This window comes from Sarcophilus harrisii, chromosome 2 (assembly GCF_902635505.1).
Source record: "Sarcophilus harrisii chromosome 2, mSarHar1.11, whole genome shotgun sequence".
In the NCBI taxonomy this organism is placed as follows: domain Eukaryota; kingdom Metazoa; phylum Chordata; class Mammalia; order Dasyuromorphia; family Dasyuridae; genus Sarcophilus; species Sarcophilus harrisii.
The window spans coordinates 360,795,591-360,814,681 of NC_045427.1; the positions used below are offsets into that span (position 1 = coordinate 360,795,591).

At 37.5% G+C, this 19,091-nt stretch overlaps 2 protein-coding genes across 5 annotated transcripts in view; one reads left to right on the plus strand and one right to left on the minus strand.

Moving 5' to 3' along the window:
* The window catches only part of WDR25 (WD repeat domain 25), a 249,026-nt gene extending 232,706 nt beyond the window's left edge, over positions 1–16,320 (minus strand). Inside the window, exons 1-2 of one of the 2 annotated variants that reach the window (XM_031953249.1) lie at positions 16,109–16,320; positions 13,256–13,354 (exon numbers count right to left, since the gene is read on the minus strand). The gene's annotated coding sequence lies outside the window, so the exon portion shown is untranslated. The remainder of the gene's footprint in view (positions 1–13,255; positions 13,355–16,108) is intronic. The other variant, XM_003756555.4, reaches the window with a different exon arrangement.
* Positions 16,321–16,358: 38 nt separating this feature from the next.
* WARS1 (tryptophanyl-tRNA synthetase 1) overlaps positions 16,359–19,091 on the plus strand; it is a 35,671-nt gene continuing 32,938 nt past the window's right edge. Inside the window, exons 1-2 of one of the 3 annotated variants that reach the window (XM_031953250.1) lie at positions 16,359–16,491; positions 17,613–17,765. The gene's annotated coding sequence lies outside the window, so the exon portion shown is untranslated. The remainder of the gene's footprint in view (positions 16,492–17,612; positions 17,766–19,091) is intronic. The other 2 variants (XM_031953251.1, XM_031953252.1) reach the window with 2 other exon arrangements.

A 19,091-nucleotide genomic window follows, 5' to 3' on the forward strand; every position in this document is an offset into this window, starting at 1 on the left:
GTCAATGCTGAAAATTTACCCATGCATATATCTTGTAAATAAAAACCTAGAATAAAATAAATAAATAAAGTTTAAAAAAAAATCTTTGATTCATCTCCACTGGTCTACTCAAAAGGAAAAAACCAAACTATAACTGATTTATCATATAATACATCCATTCTCCCTTCCTGACAAGGAATATAGAAAGAACAATGATGGAGATGGGAAAAACAATGTTATAGTTTTAAGACCATTCTCAGGGGAGAACTTATAGCTTTCTCAATTTTAATAGGACCATAACAGAATGACCAGACATATATTCCCCTAAACAAATGGCTCTGCACAAATATTAAATGCAACATATAAATTGGATACATTTTTAGATGTTTATGTAATGCCAAAAGGAAAATTAAAGTGGCGTATTTTTTTTCTCTGAGATAAAAGTCAGCTAATATGCTATTATTGGTAGTTTCAGCTTATTGGGAAGTGGGGGGAATGGGAGAGGCAGGGGAGGAAGGGAGAGAGGAATCTACAATTCTGAGCTAACACTTAACCATAAATCTTTTATTAATATCTTATCCCTAGAATAAAGATCATCACAAATAGGACCATAAAATAAGAGTTGTATTTCAATCTGATATTATAATCCATTTTCTTTTTGATTAAAGTTATGAAAAGAAAAATAAAGGAAAGGGAAAGGGAAAATATGAAGCATCTAAACCCCTAGAGCAGGGAAACTTAACTTTTTTTCATTGCCAAAGACTACTCCCTTCTACCACAGCCAAGCAGTCTGGTGAAGCCTTAGGAACACTTTCTCAAAATAAAGATCTTTTAAAGATGTACAATTCAAAGTTAGCAAAAATAACCATGTAATTTTTTTTTCCCCAATTCAACTTCATAGAATTCCTATAATCTTAACCCCAAGTTAGGAATCCCTGCATTACGAAGTAACTGAATTATATTTCCTCAACATTAAGGGGCTGAATTAAATGACTACAGGTAAAATTTGGGTCAAATCTTCACACTCCTTGACAAACCTTTTCACATTATTTCATTCCCTTCCTTCTTCTTTTCCTTTCTTCCTAGGTAATCAGCCTCCAATTCACTATCATTATCTCATTCCTCAATGACACCACAGACCTGACTCAGTTTTCCTCTCCATCCTATCTTCTACTACCATCATCTGTGATTTCAATATTTATCAATAACCCCCTAATCTCTTGAATATAGAAGTCCTCAACTTCAAATCAAAATACTTTCTTCATATAATCATAATCTCATGTAGTAGGCAATACAAGTACAACTAACCTCATTTGTCAATCACATACTATTTATTAAGCATCCACTATGTACCAGGTACTTTGCTTAGCAATGGGAAAACAAAAAAGGCAAAAAGCAGCCCCTGCTTTCAAGGAGCTCATGGTCTAATAGATGAAACAACATGCATACAAGTAGGAACAAACATTATAACAGGATAAATTGGGGATAGTCTCAGAAGGAAGGCACTAAGATAAAGGAGAACTGGGAAAGACTGTTTGAGGAAGATAGGATTTTAGTTTACCACTTGAAGAAAGACAGGTGGGTACTAGGAGGTAGAAACAAGAAAGGACAAAGTTCTAGACATTAGAAAGTCTATGACAATTAATAAAGTGAGATATGGAGTCTCCTATTAAAGGAATAGCAAGTAGTCCAGTGGCACTACATCAATGGAAGGCAGGAAGCTGTAAAAAGATGAGAAAAGTGCAAGTGGATCAAGTTTATAAAGGCAAAAATAGCCAAACAAAGGACTTTACATTTGAACTGGAGATAATAGAGAGCCACTAGAATTAACTGAATAGGGAAATTATATGGTCAGACCTTCATTTTTGGAAGATCATCAGGACAGCTGAATGGAGAATGAACAGGAGTGGGAAGAGCCTGGAAATAAGAAGATCTTCCTATTACTATTGCAATAGTACCAGTATAACATAACAAGAGCCTACACCAAGGTAGTTGCAATATTGGAGAAGAGAAGGGGTAGTATAGAAGAGATGTTATAAAGGCAGAAACAATTAGTTGCAGTATTAGAAAAGAGAAGGGGCAATATAGAAGAGATGTTATAAAAGAAACAATAGGACTCAACAAATGATTGGTTTAGGGAAGGGTGGAGATTGAAGATAAAAAGTAAGATTGCGAGCCTAGATGACTAGAAGGACGGTAGCCTTCTACTACAGAGGAGAAGTTAAGAAGAGGGAAAGATTTAGGAGGTAAAATGAGTTCAGTTTTGGATACGCTGAGTTTAAGATGTTTACAAATTGCAGTTGGAGATGTGAGAATGGTGATGGGGAGAAAGGTCAGAGCTCAATAAGTAAATCTGAGAGTATTGCATAGATTGCATAGAGAACTGAATTAGTCTACAGCAAGTAGTAGAAAGGGAGAAGAGGCACAGGACAAAGACTTGTGAACTCTTAAATCCAGCAAAGGAGACAGAAGAGCAACAAGGCAGGAGAGCAATGTCACAAAAACCTAGATAAAAGAAAATATCAAGGAGAAGAAAGTGATCCACAGTATCCAAAGTTGCAAAGAGGTCAAGAAGGATATGGACTGAAAAAAGGCCACTAGTGTGTTTTTCCATTAAGAGATCATTAGAGAGTTCCAGGAGGGGAGCCAAGATGACAGAGTAAAGTCAGGAAGCTTCTCAAGCTCTCCCATTTTCCCTAGAAAACCAAGCCTCTGAACAGAGACTGACTGAATGAAACCAATCTCCAGCTCAAGATAGACTGAAAAAACTTCAAGAAAGGTCATTCTCACTCCATTTTAAAAGAGTATTCAACCTAAGTCAAACAGACTCTGGGAAAGCTGGTGAGAGGGACTTAATCACATAAGATCAGCAAATAAGATCTTCGGTCCTGGCTCAGTAGAGGGGCAGATCACTGGGGCAGCAGATCACCGAAGACAAACTCTAGAAAACCAGGCCATTTCCTGCACAGAGGAAGCAAAGCTATCCCCTGCAAACACAAGGGGGCCCCTGGGCTCAAAACCAAGGCTCAGAGCTGCACAGAAACTTGGGACAGTTCTCTCTTTATCCCAGGAACAGAGCTCAAACATAAAAGTAAAAAAAGAGGAAATAGCAAAAGAAAAAAGAAAGAAAATGAGCAAGAAACAGAAAAGAACCTTGATGATAGAAAACTATTATAGTGACAGGGAAGACCAAAACAAACTCAGATGAGGACAGAATATCCACATAAGAAATTTCAAAGAGTGAGAAATTGGTCAAGCTCAAAGAGGTTTCTTGGAAATGCTCATAAAAGACTTCAAAAGGCAAATGAGAGAGGTAGAAGAAAAAATGAGAAAAGAAATCAGAGGTATACATGAAAGAGTCAACAGTTTGGAAAAGGAAGGGGAAAAATTGTCTAAAGAAAACAACTCCTTAAAAATAGAATAAACCAAATGAAAAAAGAGATATAAAAAATAACTGAAAAAATCACATTAAAAACTAGAACAGGGCAAATGAAAGCTAATGACTTTGTGAGACATCAAGAATCAAACAAACTAAAAAGAATGAAAAAATGAAAGAAAATGTGAAATGCCTCATTGGCAAAACACCGAACCTGGAAAATAGATCCAGAAGACAATTTAAAAATTATTGGCCTGAAGGTCATGACCAAAAAATGGACCTGGATAGCATTCTACAATTAGTCATTAAGGAAAACTGGCCCAATATTAGAATATATATTTCTAGAGAAATAGGGGGAGAAATAATCATTAAAAGAATCCATCACTCACCTCTACAAAGAGATCCAACAAGGAAAACTCCCAAGGAACTTTGTTGCCAAACTCCAAAACTATATCTTCAAAGAAAAAATACTGCAAGCTGCCAGACAAAAATAATTCAAATATCAAGGAGCAACAGTCAGGATTGCCCAGGTTCTGGCAGCTTCTACAATAAAGGCTCAGAAGGCCTAGAATACCATATTCCAGAAGGCAAAGGATCTGGGGTTACAATCAAGAATTACCTACCTAGAGAGACTCAGAATCATCTTTCAGGGGAGAAGATGGATCTTCAATGAAGGAAAAGACTTTCAATCATTTGTATTGGGGGGCGGGGGGGGGGGAACAGAACTAAACAGGAAATTTAATCTACAAACACAAGACTAGAACCATAGAAAGGTAAATAAGGGAAAATATATGTATATTTGAAGATTAAACTTACATCACTAGATAGGCAAGTAATATCTGTAATATTAAGAACTGTATCTAACAGGAGGGTAGACATCACCTGGACTGGAAAGTGTGGTTGTGAATGGACTTTGATGTGATGACATCAAAGAAAAAGACAAAAAAAAAAAGGGATGGGAAACAGTCTGCACTGGAAAAAGACAAGAAAAAGGGATGGGAAACAGTCTGCACTGGAAAAAGAGGAAAGGGGAGGTATAATGTGACAATTAATTCATATGAAGAGGTGCAAAAAATCTCTTACAATGGAGGGAAAGAAAGGAGGGGGATGAGCATTGTCTGAAGCCTGATCTCATCAGTTTTGGCTTTAAGAGGGAATAACTTAATCATTTAGTTGGGTATAGAAATTTATCTAATCCTATAAAGAAGTAGGAGGAGAAAAAGGAAAAGAAAAGGGAGGGACAGGATAGAAGGGAGGGCAGAAATACTAGGGGAAAAAGTAAGAGAAGGGGGGAAAGGTTGATAAAGATAATGTAGTAGGTGGAGTGGGTTTAAAAAAGCAATAGTAAGAGAAGGGGGAGAGGTGATAGAAGATAAGGTGGTGGATGGGGTGGGTTAAAAAAAAAACTAAGAACAGGCCGAGAACAAAAGTATATATAGGGGAGAAAATACGATGGAGCGCTGGTAATCATAATTGTTAATGTAAATGGGATGAACTCTCCCATAAAACAGAACAAATATCAGAGTAGATCAAAAAATAACCCTAAAATATGTTGTTTACAAGAAATACATTTGACACGGAAGACACATATAAAGTAAAGGTAAAAGGCTGGGAACAGAATTTATTATGCTTCAGTAAAAATTTAAAAATCAGAGGTAGCAATTCTGATCTCAAATAAAGCAAAAGTAAAAAGAGAGCTTATTAAAAGAGATAAGGAGGGAAAATACACCTTGTGTGTATGCACCAAATAGTAAAGCAGGAAAATCTCTAGAGAAGATTTTAAGCCATTTACAGGAAGAATCAGATAGCAAAACTATTCTAGTGGGGGACTTCAAATTTACACTCTAAGAATCAGACAAATCTAACCACAAAATAAACAAGAAACTAAGATCTTAGAAAACCTAAATATGATAGCCCTCTGGAGAACACTGAATAGGGACAAAAAAGAATACATCTTTTTCTTTGCAGTACTTACACAAAAATTGACCATGTATTAGGGCATAAAAATCTCACAATCAAATGCAAAAAGGCAGAAATAATAAGTGCTTCCTTTTCAGACCACTGCAATAAAAATTATATTCAATAAAGAGCCAGGGAAAGATTGACTAAAAACCAATTGGAAATTAAATAATCTAATTCTAAAGAACAGGTGGGTCAAACAACAAATCACTGAAACAATCCAAAATTTCATCCAAGAAAATGATAATGATGAGACAACATACCAAAACCTATGGGATGCAACCAAAGCAGTTCTTAGGGGAAATTTTCTATCTCCACATAGCTACATAAATAAAATAGAGAAAGAAGAGATCAATGAATTAGGCATGCAACTGAAAAAATTTAGAAAAAGAACAAATTAAGAACTCTCAATTAAATACCAAATTAGGAATTTTGAAACTCAAAGGAAAGATTAGTAAAATAGAAGCTAAGAAAACTATTAAGCTAATAAACAAAACTAAGAGTTGGTTTTATGGGGAAAAAATTAACAAAATAGTTAAACTTTGGTTAATCTGATCAAGAAATGAAAAGAAAACAACCAAATCACCAGCATCAAAAATGAAAGGGGGAGACTTACTACCAATAAAAAAAAAAAATTAAATAATTATGAGATTTTTGCTTAACTCTATGGCAGCAATTTTGACAGTCTAGTCAATATGGATGAATATTTACAAAAATATAAACTTCCCAGATTAACAGAAGAGGAAATAAAATACTTAAATAGTCTCGTTTTAGGAAAAAAAAATATTGAACAAGTCATCAATGAACTCTCTAAGAAAAAATCTCCAGGGCCAGATGGATTCACAAGTGAATCCTACCAAACATTTTAAGAACAATTAGTTCCAATACTATGTAAATTATTTGAAAAAATAGATAAAGGAGTACTGACAAATTCCTTCTATGACACAAATATGGCACTGATACCTAAACCAGGAAGAACCAAAACAGAAAAAGAAAATTACAGATTAATCTCCCTAATGATAATTGATGCAAAAATTTTAAATAAAATATCAGGAAAGAAATTATAGCAACTTATCAGCAGAATAACTACACTATGACCAAGTGAGATTTTTTTAACCAGGAATGCAGAGTTGGTTCAATATCAGTAAAACTATTGCCATAACCAACCATATCAATAACAAAAGCAATAGAAATTATATGATAATCTCAATAGATGCAGAAAAAGCTTTTGACAAAATACAGCACCCATTTCTATTAAAAAACACTAGAGAGAATAGGAATAAAGGGAGCTTTCCTTAAAATAATAAGTGTGGTATTCTTCTTCTTTAAAATATATTGGTTCTCTGAACTGTGAACAGGTTTCTTGGGGAGGTTTTCTGGAGACAGCTTAGTTTCAGTTAAAAATAATAATCACCTCAAAACGCAGCCAGGTGATAAAAGTTCAGATCTTTCATTGCTTCCCCCAAAATAGCCCAGTTAGTTTTCTTGGTGGCCTATCTCTCTGCTTGGTTCCAAGAGCTCCCTCGGAATGTCTCCAACTCCAAAGATTTGTCCTTCAGCCTCCAACCAGCACCAAGGTGAAAGTTGGAATGAATTTGTCTTGCTTTCGAGAGTGGACTTCTGGCTCTCCCAGAATGCTCCTTGTCTGTCCCAGAATGCCTCTGTGTCTGTCCCAGAGTGCTCTCTGGCCCTAAGAGCCTCTTGCTTATGTGAGCTCTCTAAAGGTGTGAACACAAGCATTGTTTTTATCAGTTCTATTTAATACTTTGTTTCAAGTTCTGGCCCATAACATCTCCTTGTAAGATCAGATCAATCATACTGAACCATGCTAAATTAGATAATTATTGTCTCTATAAACTCTAATGAGTTAACACTTTGTAAGGATTCCAACAAATAAGCAGTATATAAAACCTACAGTAGGCATTATTTGTAATGGATGCATTCCCAAAAAGATCAAGAGTGAAACAAGAATGCCTATTATCACCACTATTATTCAATATTGTACTAGAAATGTCAGCTTTAGCAATAAGAAAAGAAAAAGAAATTAAAGGAATTAGAATAGGCAATGAGGAAATAAAACTGTTACTCTTTGCAGATAATATGATGATATATTTAAGAGAATCCTAGAAAATCATCCAAAAATCTACTGGAAGCAATTTACAGTTTTGGCAAAATTGCAGGATATAAAATAAACCCACACAAATCATCAACATTTCTATATATTACTGGCAAAGCCCATCAGCAAGAGATAGAAAAAGAAATTCCATTTAAGATTACTATAGACGAAATAAAATATGGAGGTCTACCTGCCAATACAAACCCAAGAACTATATGAACACAATTATAAAATATTTCTCATACAAATAAAATCAGATCTAAACAATTGGAAAAAATATATAAATTGGTCATGGCTAGGCTAGTATAATACAAATGACAATTCCACCTAAATTGGTCTACTTATTCATTGACATATCAATCAAACTGCCAAATTATTATTTTATACAACTAGAAAAAAATAATAATAAAATTCATCTGGAAGAATAAAAGGTCAAGAATATCAAGGAAATTAATAAAAAAAAAAATACAAAGGATGGTGGTTTAGTAGTATCAAACCAAAAACTATATTATAAAGCAGCAGTCATCAAAAACATTTGGTACTGGCTAAGAAATAGAGTGGTGGATTAGTGGAATAGATTAGATACATACAATACAATAGTATTTGATAAACCCCCAAACTCCAGCTTCTGGATTAAGAACTCAATATTTAACAAAAATTGCCTAGAAACTGGAAAATAATGTCAGTAATTCAGCTATACATTTCACACTACATTCCAAAATAAAGTCAAAATGGACTCATGATTTGGGCATAAACTATGATTCCATAAACAAATTAGGAGAACAAGAGATAATTTACCTATTAGATCTTTGGAGAAGGGAAGAATTTGTGACCAAAGAAGAACTAGAGAATGTTATGAAAGGCAAAATGAACAACTGGGTACATTAAATTAAAAAGGTTTTGCATAAACAAGATTAAAAAGGAAGTACAAAGCTGGGGAAACATCTTTACAGCCAGTATTTCTGATAAAGGTCTCATTTCTAAAATATATAAAGAACTTTGGCAAATTTATAAGAATACATGTCATTCCCCAATTGATAAATGTTCAAAGGATATGAACAGACAATTTTAATAATGAAATTAAATAATGATAATGAAATTAAAGCCATCTATAGTTATATGAAAAAATGTTCTAAATCACTATTAATTAGAGAAATGCAAATTAAAATAACTCTGAGGTACCGCTTCACATCTCTCAGATTGGCTAAAATGACAGAAAAGGATAATAATAAATGTTGGAGGGAATGTGTGAAAACTGGGACATTAATGAATTGTTGGTGGGAGTTGTGAAATGATCCAACCATTCTGGAAAGCAATCTGGAATTATCTCCAAAGGGCTATCAAACTGTATAAATACTTTGACCCAGCAATGCCATGACTGGGTCTATATCCAAGGAAATTTTAAAGAAGGGAAAAGGACCCACATGTGAAAAAATGTTTGTAGCAGCTCTTTTTGTGGTAGCAAAGAATTGGAAAAAGAGTGGATGTCATCAATTGGGGAATGGCTGAACAAGTTGTGGTACATGAAGGTAATGGAATGTTATTGTTCTATAAAAAACAATGAACAAGCTGATTAGAGAAAGATCTGCAAAGATTTACATGAACTGATGCTGAATGAAACAAGCAGAACCAGGAATACATTGTACACAATAACAGCAAGAATGTGCAATGATCAACTATGAAAGGCTTGGCTTTTCTCAGTGGTTCAGTTATCCAAAGCAACCCTAACAGTTTTTTGGCAGAAAATGCTATCTGCAACCAAAGAAAGAACTAAGGAGAATGAATATAAATCAATATATGCTATGTTCACTTCCTTTTTGTTGTTGTTTTATCTCTCCCATGGTTTTTCCCTTTTGCTTTGATTTTTCTCTCCCAAAACAATTCATAAAACAATGTGTTTTTAAAATAAAAAATTGAAATTAAAAAAAAGAGATCATTAGTAACTTTGGAGAGATCATAATGAGGTCAGAAAACAGATTGCAAAGGGAAAAAAGGAAGCAGAGGCACTTGATATAAATGGTCTTCTCAGGAAGCGTAGCCACAAAAGGGAAGAGAAATAAAGAACTATAGCTTGTGAGGACGCAGATGAGGAAGAAGATTAGTTAGGTAATAACTTGCCTATGGTTACATAGCTACTAAGTATAAAAAAGAGGATTTAACTCAGGTCTTCTGACTCTAAATGAAGTACCCCTTTCACTATATCATGGCTGCTCCTCCTCCAACTCTGGTCACACACCAACATGGTCACATTCTAAGCCTCCCTATCTTAAAGAAGTAAACTATTTCACCTCTGCAAAACCTTGTGTAAAACTGAATTATAAATCCCAATTTCTTATTATACCTTTCTATCCCCATATCTCCTTCCATGTTTTTCACACTTTGTAACTTCTCCATCTTTTTATCCTTTCTAATTCCCCTAGTCTTATCTTCCCAACCCCAGCTTTGTCTCCATGTCCAGTCTTGACTTGTATTGCCTTCTCACTCTATTAGCCACCTTCCACAGTTCCTGATCAACTACTATTCAACTTTAGTACAGAAAGTATAAAAATTAAAATGATTTCATCCACTATGAACTTATAATGGGGATTCACTGCTATTAGGCAATCCTATTTTATATTTCACTGCTATTAGACAATCCTACTTTACATTTTTCTGACACCCTTATTTCATTCTCTACAATGACTTCCATACCTTTTCTTCTCAAGCCTCCAACAATATTTAATGCAAATAAACTGTCTCTAACTTTACTGAAATAGACACTGTCCAACAGAAATTCTCTCAACTGCTTTCTTCTACTCAATACACAGAGGTAACTTTTTATCTTGGAGGAAAAAGTCAGCCTTCCTAAACCTAATTCCTCTTTCTGTGACTTTGAACTCATCTCCTCTAATCATCCTAAGACCAAATTCCAGCATTCCTCCTCTTTCCTACATCTCTCCTTTTCTAATGATTATTTCCCACATACCTACAAGCATGCTTGGGTAACTCCAGTCTCCAAAAGATTAGAAATGTCTTTGTCTGGATCCAAAAGTGCTCCCTTAGCCCCTTCATGGAGCTACTACCATCTTCTCCCTCCTTCCCTTCTAAACCACTTGAATTAATAATCCCATACTTCAAAGATATTGACATTGTCTCCTCATCCTTTACAATCTAACTTCTAGACCTGCTACTCTACTGAAGCTACTCATTGCCCTCCTAATTAAAGTTCAACAGCCTTTTTTCCCTTTTTTTTTCTAACATCATCTTCCTTAGCTTCTATGGCCTGTATCTGAAGCTTCATTTTCCTTCTTCAGCTTCCCTGCTTGTCTACTGAATATATGTGCAGCCCAAGATCATGTCCTTCACCATCTTTTGTTTGCCCATCTCATTTACTCCATCAGGGTCAACCATAACTCATACAGAGAATTTCCGTATTATATCTCTGGTCCTACCTCTTTTCAGAGCTACAGATTTATATTTCTATTTACTCAGAGAACATCTGCACCTAGATATTCCACTAGGACATGAAACTCAGCTTGTTAGTTTTTTGATGATTACTATCTCCTTAACCCGATCTTCCTTCTTACTTTACTATTTCTAAGATATGCTCTCTCCCATTTACAAAACATTGGTATTACCTTTAAATCTCCCTTCTTCCTTAATTCTTACATACAATTACTACATTTTATGAATGAGACCTTTAGAATATCTTTGGGATTCATCCCTTCCTCTCTATTCTCTATAGCACTTCCCTAATATAGGCTTTCATTATCATCTGCCTAGACTATTGTAGTGAACTCCTAATATTTTCTCTTCAACCCATTCCACAAACTATTAGATCTGTCTTCAACCTATTCAAGTCACTCTTGAGTGACTCTTGCCAAAAAACTTTTATTAAGAGCTCTCTATATGCTCCTCTACATTCCTCATACTCATCCAGTACTTTCTCACTTCTGTGGCTTTGCTCATCATATTCCCTAAGTTTATAATGCCTTACATTTCATTTCTGCCTACTGCAATTCTTATCATGTTTTAAAACCTGGATCAAATGATACATCCTTATTACTTTGGTAATGCCTCTAATATTTTTATGGTTGTTCAGCTATGTCCGATTCTTCTTGATCCTGTGGACCACACTTGTACGGGGTTTTCATGACAAAGATACTGGAGTTGTTTGTCATTTTGTTCTCCAGTGGATAAAGGCAAAGAAGTATTTTTCCTCAGATATTTTTAGGTACTTTCCTCAGGGTCACAAAGCTAGTAAGTGTCTAAGGCCAAATTTGAATTTAGGTCTTCCTGATTCTGGCCCCAGAGTTTTATTCACTGAGCCACCTAGCTGCTCCTTGTATTTTAGTAAACTGGGTCAGATTCTCTATAAAGTCTTACTCAGATGCCTCATCATAGAGTGAAAATTATTCTCTTTCTCAAACTGAGGCTACATTAATGGGAGAAGGTTCTGCCAAAGTGGAAAGGCTTTTAGTTCACTTTCTGAAGACCAACTTATCCAAACACAGAGAGACTTACCGGTGATGTGACAAATTATTTGACCATGACAAACTATGCAGTAAAGAAAAATATAAATGGCCCTCAGAATTGTGCAGCCCTCTTCCCCCCTGTAATGATAGTGGTAGAACAATAGAAAAGAAATCAGAGAATGGAATCATAATGAGCCATGATGGATACACCAAGGCCACAATATAGTTCTCATGATAAGAAGTAGCAAAAAGGATACTTGGCACTCAGGAAATGTATGATATGAAAGGGAGTGGGTCAGGTGGCTAATAAGAAGAAATAAGAAAAGTTATATGATTATATGTATACACACACACACACACACACACACACAATTATACAATGTAGCGCCTAAGACTGAAAAGGCCAACAGCACACAAGGAGTTCCTCTGTAGATCTATGAGAGTATATAGAAAAAAAAAAGTCAAGTTCAAAAAAGAAACATATGAACAAGAATTTTCATAAGATAAAAAGACATGGGTGAATTCCAGTTTACACTAATATAGAAAATACTAACACTGATGAGACCAGATCTGATTAAGTTTGATCCTCTTACTAGTTTCTAAGCTCCTTGAGAACAGGGAATAAATCTTATCTAAAATGTGTATCTCTCCTAGTACATAGCACAGTATTCTGTACATAAAAACAGCCTAATAAATATTAGCTGAATGCACTCTTTATCAGTTTTGGGTCCTTTATTCTAACACCTCCCCCAAATACTAATTCCTCCATTGATTTTTCCTTTATTGATTCACAAAAGTGACAGCTTCCAAAACATTCCCATATAAAAATTTCCATAATAGGCCACCCATCAATCCTTAACAATTTCCATTACCCATAGCTTACTTTCAATGTAAATATGTCTTATTTGGTGCATATTACTCAATTGTCTGCTAATCTTCTAAATATTTTGCCATATCAGTATTATCTGAGTAAATTCAAAGCAAGTCAATATTTATTAAGTGCCTCCAATATAGACCAGAGGGTATTTTTACCCTCTGGTAAATTGGGAATATACTGATAAAATAAGACACAATCTTTGGCCTCACGGAATTCAGAATCTAGTAAAGAAAATAAAACAAGTATATAAAAAAAGTATAGCAAAAATGAGAATACAAGTATAAAAGGGGTGGTCCAAGCAAAATGTTATGAGACATATACGGAGAGGTTATGTCAATTTAACTACAACAAATATTTATTAATCACTGCATGAAAAGCATGATGTTAGGCAAGATACAAAGTTTGGATAAGCCATAATCTCTGACCCCAAGGGTTTACACTCTAATACAAAGGCATAGATGGATTAATATTAGGAAGTCACTGTAATTAATTACTTATTTCAGTATTTGAGAATCCATGATTTCAGTGATTTGTGTTCTTCCTCCAAAGTTTCCCAACCCCTACATGTCTTGGGAGATGGTCTTTGTGAACTCCTGAGGACAAAAAAAAAAAAAAAATCACCAGCTGGTGGCTAACTAGTAATGAGTCTCTCCTGTCCTCTTTAGTTAATCAACATTTATGGAGCACAAATTATGTCTTTGGTGCTGCATTAGGCACTTGAGACACACAAAGGACAGAAACAAAACAACCCATGTCTTCAGAGAGCTTGCCTTCTATTACAGGAAACAATATGTACAAATAATTAGATATAAGACATATACAAAGTAAATATGAGATAATTTCAGGAAAGAGGAGAGGCAATAGTTATTGAGGGGGATCATTAAGGTCTTATGTAGGAAGTAGCACTTGAAAGACTAAGGGGACAGAGGGCTTTCCAGGCTTGGGAGACAGCCTATGCAAAGGCACAGACAGAATTATCATGTATAAGGCACAGCAAGAAGGCCAGCCAGTTTGGCTGCAATATGGCAATTCATGGGAGAGTAATGTTCCTTTAAAAAAAAAAAAAAAAAGTATGGATCTCACTCTATAAAACATCTCCCCAGCAATTCTTATCAAACCAACTTAAAAAATAATCCCTCACCTACTTATATATGTGGCTTTAAAAGAACATACAAGATCCCTGAGTTTCAGGAGTTTACTGTCTGAGACACACATAGTTTAACTAGAATAATAACTCATATCTACATCACACATCACAATGTTTTCCTAACTACAACTTTGTATGAGACATTTATTTATTTATTTGGATTTCAATAATCTATCACCTTAATAGTGGGCAGTCCCTCTTGGAGAATTGCTATGGATAAAAAATGTATCACCCTGCAGATAATCTGAAGATGAGCTTCTCTGAACGAGAATGATCTTCCACTGACAATGTCCATACTGGGGCCAAAGCAAGTACATAATCAATTAATAAGTATTTATTAAGCACCTACTATATGCCAGGCATTGTGGTACACACTGAAGATACATATATAAAAAGTGAAATAAACACTGCTCTCAAATTTTCATTCCATTGGTAAAACATCATTATGATATACATGTATACAGAATAAATACAAAGTAACTAAAGAGAAAACACTAGCAGTTAATCAAGAGAAGAAAGTCTTGAGCAGTATTTTGAAGGAAGGACCTGATAAGGTGGCACAGAAGGAATACTTTCCAAGTAGTGGGGACAGGAAATAGAAGAGAAGTGAGATGAAGTGAATGCCATGAGAAACAGGAAGGCTAGTGAGCCAGTTGATAAAGAGTATGAAAAGGTGAATAATGTAAATGGAAGTCTGAAAGATAAATTGTAGAGAAGCTGTAAAGGGATTTGAAAGACAAACAGAGCTTATACTGGAGACAATATGAAGGCATTCAAATTTATGGTACTAGGGAGTAACTCGATCACTTTTGCACTTATAGACAATCACTTTAATAAGTGTGTGCAACAATGAATTGGACTGGGATGATGAAGTAAGGAGTATGATTAGGAAGTCATTGTAACAGTTCAGGATAAAAGTGATGAAGACCTGAGAGATATTGTTAAAATAGAACGGCAAAATTTAGGAATAGATTGGATAAGAGGGTGACAGGAGTAGATGAAACTGTAGACTACAAAACTGGAACACTTGAAGACTGGTAGTAATTGCAAGTATTCTTGCCAGAAAAAATAAAATTAGGTAAAGAGAAGGCTAGGAGGACAGATGGTGACAGGTCGTGGGTAAGGAAGATTGTTTTGGACATTTAATTTGAACTGTCTCTAAAACAGAAGTCAGCAAATTAAGGCCCATGGGTCAAATTGCCAGCCTGGCTTTTCGTTAACCAAGAGCTAAAAATAGTTTTTACATTTTTCTAGATTTGGTTCTCAGGCCATAGTTTGCTGAGATGAGAGGCATTCAATAAGCAGCTGGTGCTATGGAACTCAAGGTTAGGAGACAGACTAAGACTGGATATACAGTCAGCATAGTAATAAATAACATTTGTGATGAAGCAGGTTAGGGCAGGAGATATAGCAAGCAGAGAAAAGAAGGCCCAGGCCACAATCAAAAATAAGGTGCAAAGTGTGGAGGATAAACTAGCAAAGGAGACCGAAAAAGACCTGTAACTATTATTACCCCCACTTTATTTATGAAGAATTAGACTCAGAGAGGGGGCATGATTGGCTAAGGTCATTTAGTTGTTAAGTGGCTAAGCCCAGTAACCACTGCTTGTATCTTATTTATACATGAAGTGGACTGGTAAGGGGGAGGAAAGCAGGGAAGAAGGAGAATGGGGTAAATGTCAAAAGGACAAGAAGTGGACAAAAGAAGCAAGGAAAAAGAAGGAACATTGAAAATGAAAGAAATAAAGAGGGAATCAGAAGAGCGGGAAATGTAAATGGAGGAAAAGGAAAGAGAGGAGAATAAGAAATCTAGGTATGGAAAAAAGTTTGCAAAGGATTTTACAATCATATTTGTTTCATTTGCCCTTCGCCATAACCCAGGGCTATCTATCCCCACCTATTTTACAGATGAGAAAACTGAGGCCGGCAGAGGCTCCGTGACTTGTGCAGGATCACGCAGCTCTCGGAGTCTGAGGGAGGATTTGAACTGCGCTCCCCACGTTGGTGAGGCCACAGAACAGAGAAAAGAGGAAAGGAAAAAGGCTGGAGTCCTGGGAGCGGGAGCTAACTGGTAAGAGGAACTGGGCCGAGGGGAAGCGGGAGAAACGGGGACTAGAAGGGAGTCCGACGGACAAGAGGCTGGTGGGAAAGGGACCCAATGACGGCGCTGCCACCCCCTCTCTCTCTCTCTCACCCTCACCTTAGCCCCCAGCCTCAGCCCCAAGGCCCGGAGCCGGATCTCCACTCGCCCGGAAGTGCCGTATCCGGAACCTCGAGATCCGGGTACCACCCTTACTCTGGAAAGTCCCGTTCCGTCACTCCACGAGGGTGCCGCCTAGCCAGGTAGGAGCAGATGGTGGATGGGAGATGACAGGAGCCTTCCCGAGGCCACGGAACCGCCCTCTGTAAGCCCCGCCCCCCCCCCGTGCCAAGCCAATCCCCGGCCGAGCAGCCCCGGAAACTGTTTCTGGACGGACCTCTGTGCCGCTGCACGCCCGGCTGCCGGTGCACGCCCGGCCTCCGCTGCCTGTGAGGCGGGCGACAGCTGTTGCAGCGCTGGGAGCACGAGCCAGAAAAGGCTGAGTGAGTCGTGGCGGGAGGGCACGGGGAGGCCCGGCCTGGGTAAAGGGCCGGCTGCCGCCGGGGTTCCCGCACTAGCCGGCGCCGCCAGGGCCCCGGGGGAGGGACGGAAGGGGACCCTCCAGCCGTAGCCCCCCCCTACCCCTCGGGGAGCCCGGAGCCCCCCCTCCTCTTCCTCCGACACCCCCGGCCTCGCGCTCTCCCCACTGTCGCCTCCTGTCCCTCCTCTTGCTGCTGCAGCTTCTCCCTCATCCGGTGGGGCGATAGATGAAAGGCGCTGTTGAGATGACAGCCGGTAGGATTCCTCCTCCATGCCTGCATCCCAGCCCTTGAATTTCATCATCTGGGAGCGCGATGCAGTAGAAAGAGCACTTGTCTGGGATCGGAGGACCTGCGTTCAAGTATTGCCTTTGTCACTTGCGTCCCTGCATGAGTCACTTTACTTTTTCAGGTTTCCATTTCCTCAACTACAAAATGTAGGGTGTTGCACCTCGTGCTCTTTTTTAGCTCTAGATCGGTAACCATCCGGGCCCCGTTAGCTTATGTCATTCCTTTCCCCTTCCCCCACCTTTTCGATCTCCTCCTTCTCTGCTTGCCCAAGCCAAATGTTTCCACTGTCATCATTCCTGCGGTGATGGGTAGGGCCATGGAGAGCGGACATTTCTCTTTGAGCAGTTGGAAAGAGCTGTATACTGATGTAGTTACAGAAAGAAATTGGTATATAATAATGGAGTCGGCATTGGAGTCTTATCTCAGATACTAGGACTTAGCAGAGTGCCTACGGCTTCTTTGCCTGACCCTAAACAAGTCCCCTTCATCTTTCTGTATCTGTTTCTTTATTTGGATTTAATGGAAGTAATAATAGCTCCTTCCTCACCCATAAAGTGATATACAAACTAAATATAAATGTTAATTATTGTCCTCAATTATCATCATTATCATTGTTATTTTTTTCTCCATATTAGTCCAAGAATTTTATAATAATCATTTTCTTCTGATCAGTCTGGAATTTTATAACAGTATAACAGTATCAAAGGCCCTTCCAACTCTTGATTTTGTGACCTTCCATTCACCCCACCTACGTTTGTTTTTTTTTTCCTCTTTCTCTTTCTTTTTCTCTTTAGGTCCTGGAAGTTTATCATGCTCTCTCATCATACCCTGGAACTTCATCTATTGTCTTCCATGTCTGTTTCTCCCTAGTCCCTGGATCTTCATCATCACTTTCCCTTTGACCATTATCACCTTTACAACAACAAGTAATTTACTTAACTCTCATGGTGAGTCTGGCACCCTTGTATGGAACTAGAGAAATGTGACTGATAGGTGACCCAATGGGTAGAGTATTAGGTCTGGCAGGGCCAGAATCAAGAACTGATTTCAAATCGAGCCTCAGACTAGCTGTGCGACTCTGAATCAGGCACTGTCTTCAGTTGTAAAAATAAGAGATGATAAATAACACTTTGTAGGATTATGATGAAAATCAAATAAGATATTTGCAATTTGTTACACTGCCTGATACATAATAGGTGCTATATAAATGTTTAGTCTCTTCTCCTTTATGATAGAAAACTTTCTAACACATAGAACTAGCTAAGAAGGGAATTAATCACCTTAGTAATAAGTTCCTTATTGTTGGAATCCTAAGTGTCAACTCAACTTGAAACAAGGTGAAAACTCAAGGGTGATGTCAGAATCCTGATGTTAACTCAATAGAATTGATACAGTGCTTATTGGTTCACACCTTAGAGCCAATCCTTACAAGGTGATAAGTTGCTAATACTGATGGAAACAATGCTTGTGTTCATACCTTTAGAGAGCTCATAAGTATCTAAGTACTCAATGGAGTTCACACGTTTGGGAGAGTTCAGGGTTTAGAAAGAAACACCGAATTCACACCTCCCTTAGGGCCAGAGAGCACTCTGGGAGATAACCCAGAATCCCTCTCCCTCCAGAAGGCGGAGCTAACCTTTGGGAGATCACATATATTCAGGGAGCTCTTGAAGCTTGGGGTTAGTTACTCGAGAGTTAGTTACTTGAGGAGTTAGAGTTTTTCTTGGGAGCTCGAGAGAGTCGGAGAGAGCTCTTGGAACCCACAAGCCCTATCTTCAAGGCAAGAGATTCATTGCACCTTCCAAAATAGTTAACACCAGGATTCTGACATCACCCTTGAGTTTTCACCTTGTTTCAAGTTGAGTTGACACTAGGATTCCAACATCTTATGACTGGCAGATTTTCCAATGAGAACTATTTTAAGGAATATTGAAGATTCCTTTTCAATTAAGCTCAACAATTCAGTCGTTGATTAAATCCTACTGAACAAGATGCTGTGAAGTTGACCCTGACCTTAAGGCACTTGCATTCTAGAGGAGATGCTAAGTAACTTCCAGAAAGAACAAATACCACCATGTTTAATCAGGAATACCTGATTAAACACATACAAGGTGCTACCTGAACTGAGCCTTGAAGAAAACCCAGTGTTCTCAGAGATGGAAGCAGGAGGGAATGTATTCCAGGCAAAAATACATCCTTAGCAAAGTCACAGAACTAAGAGGTAGCTGGTTCTGGCAGCAGGGTGGCACAGTGGAAAGAACATTAGCCCTGGA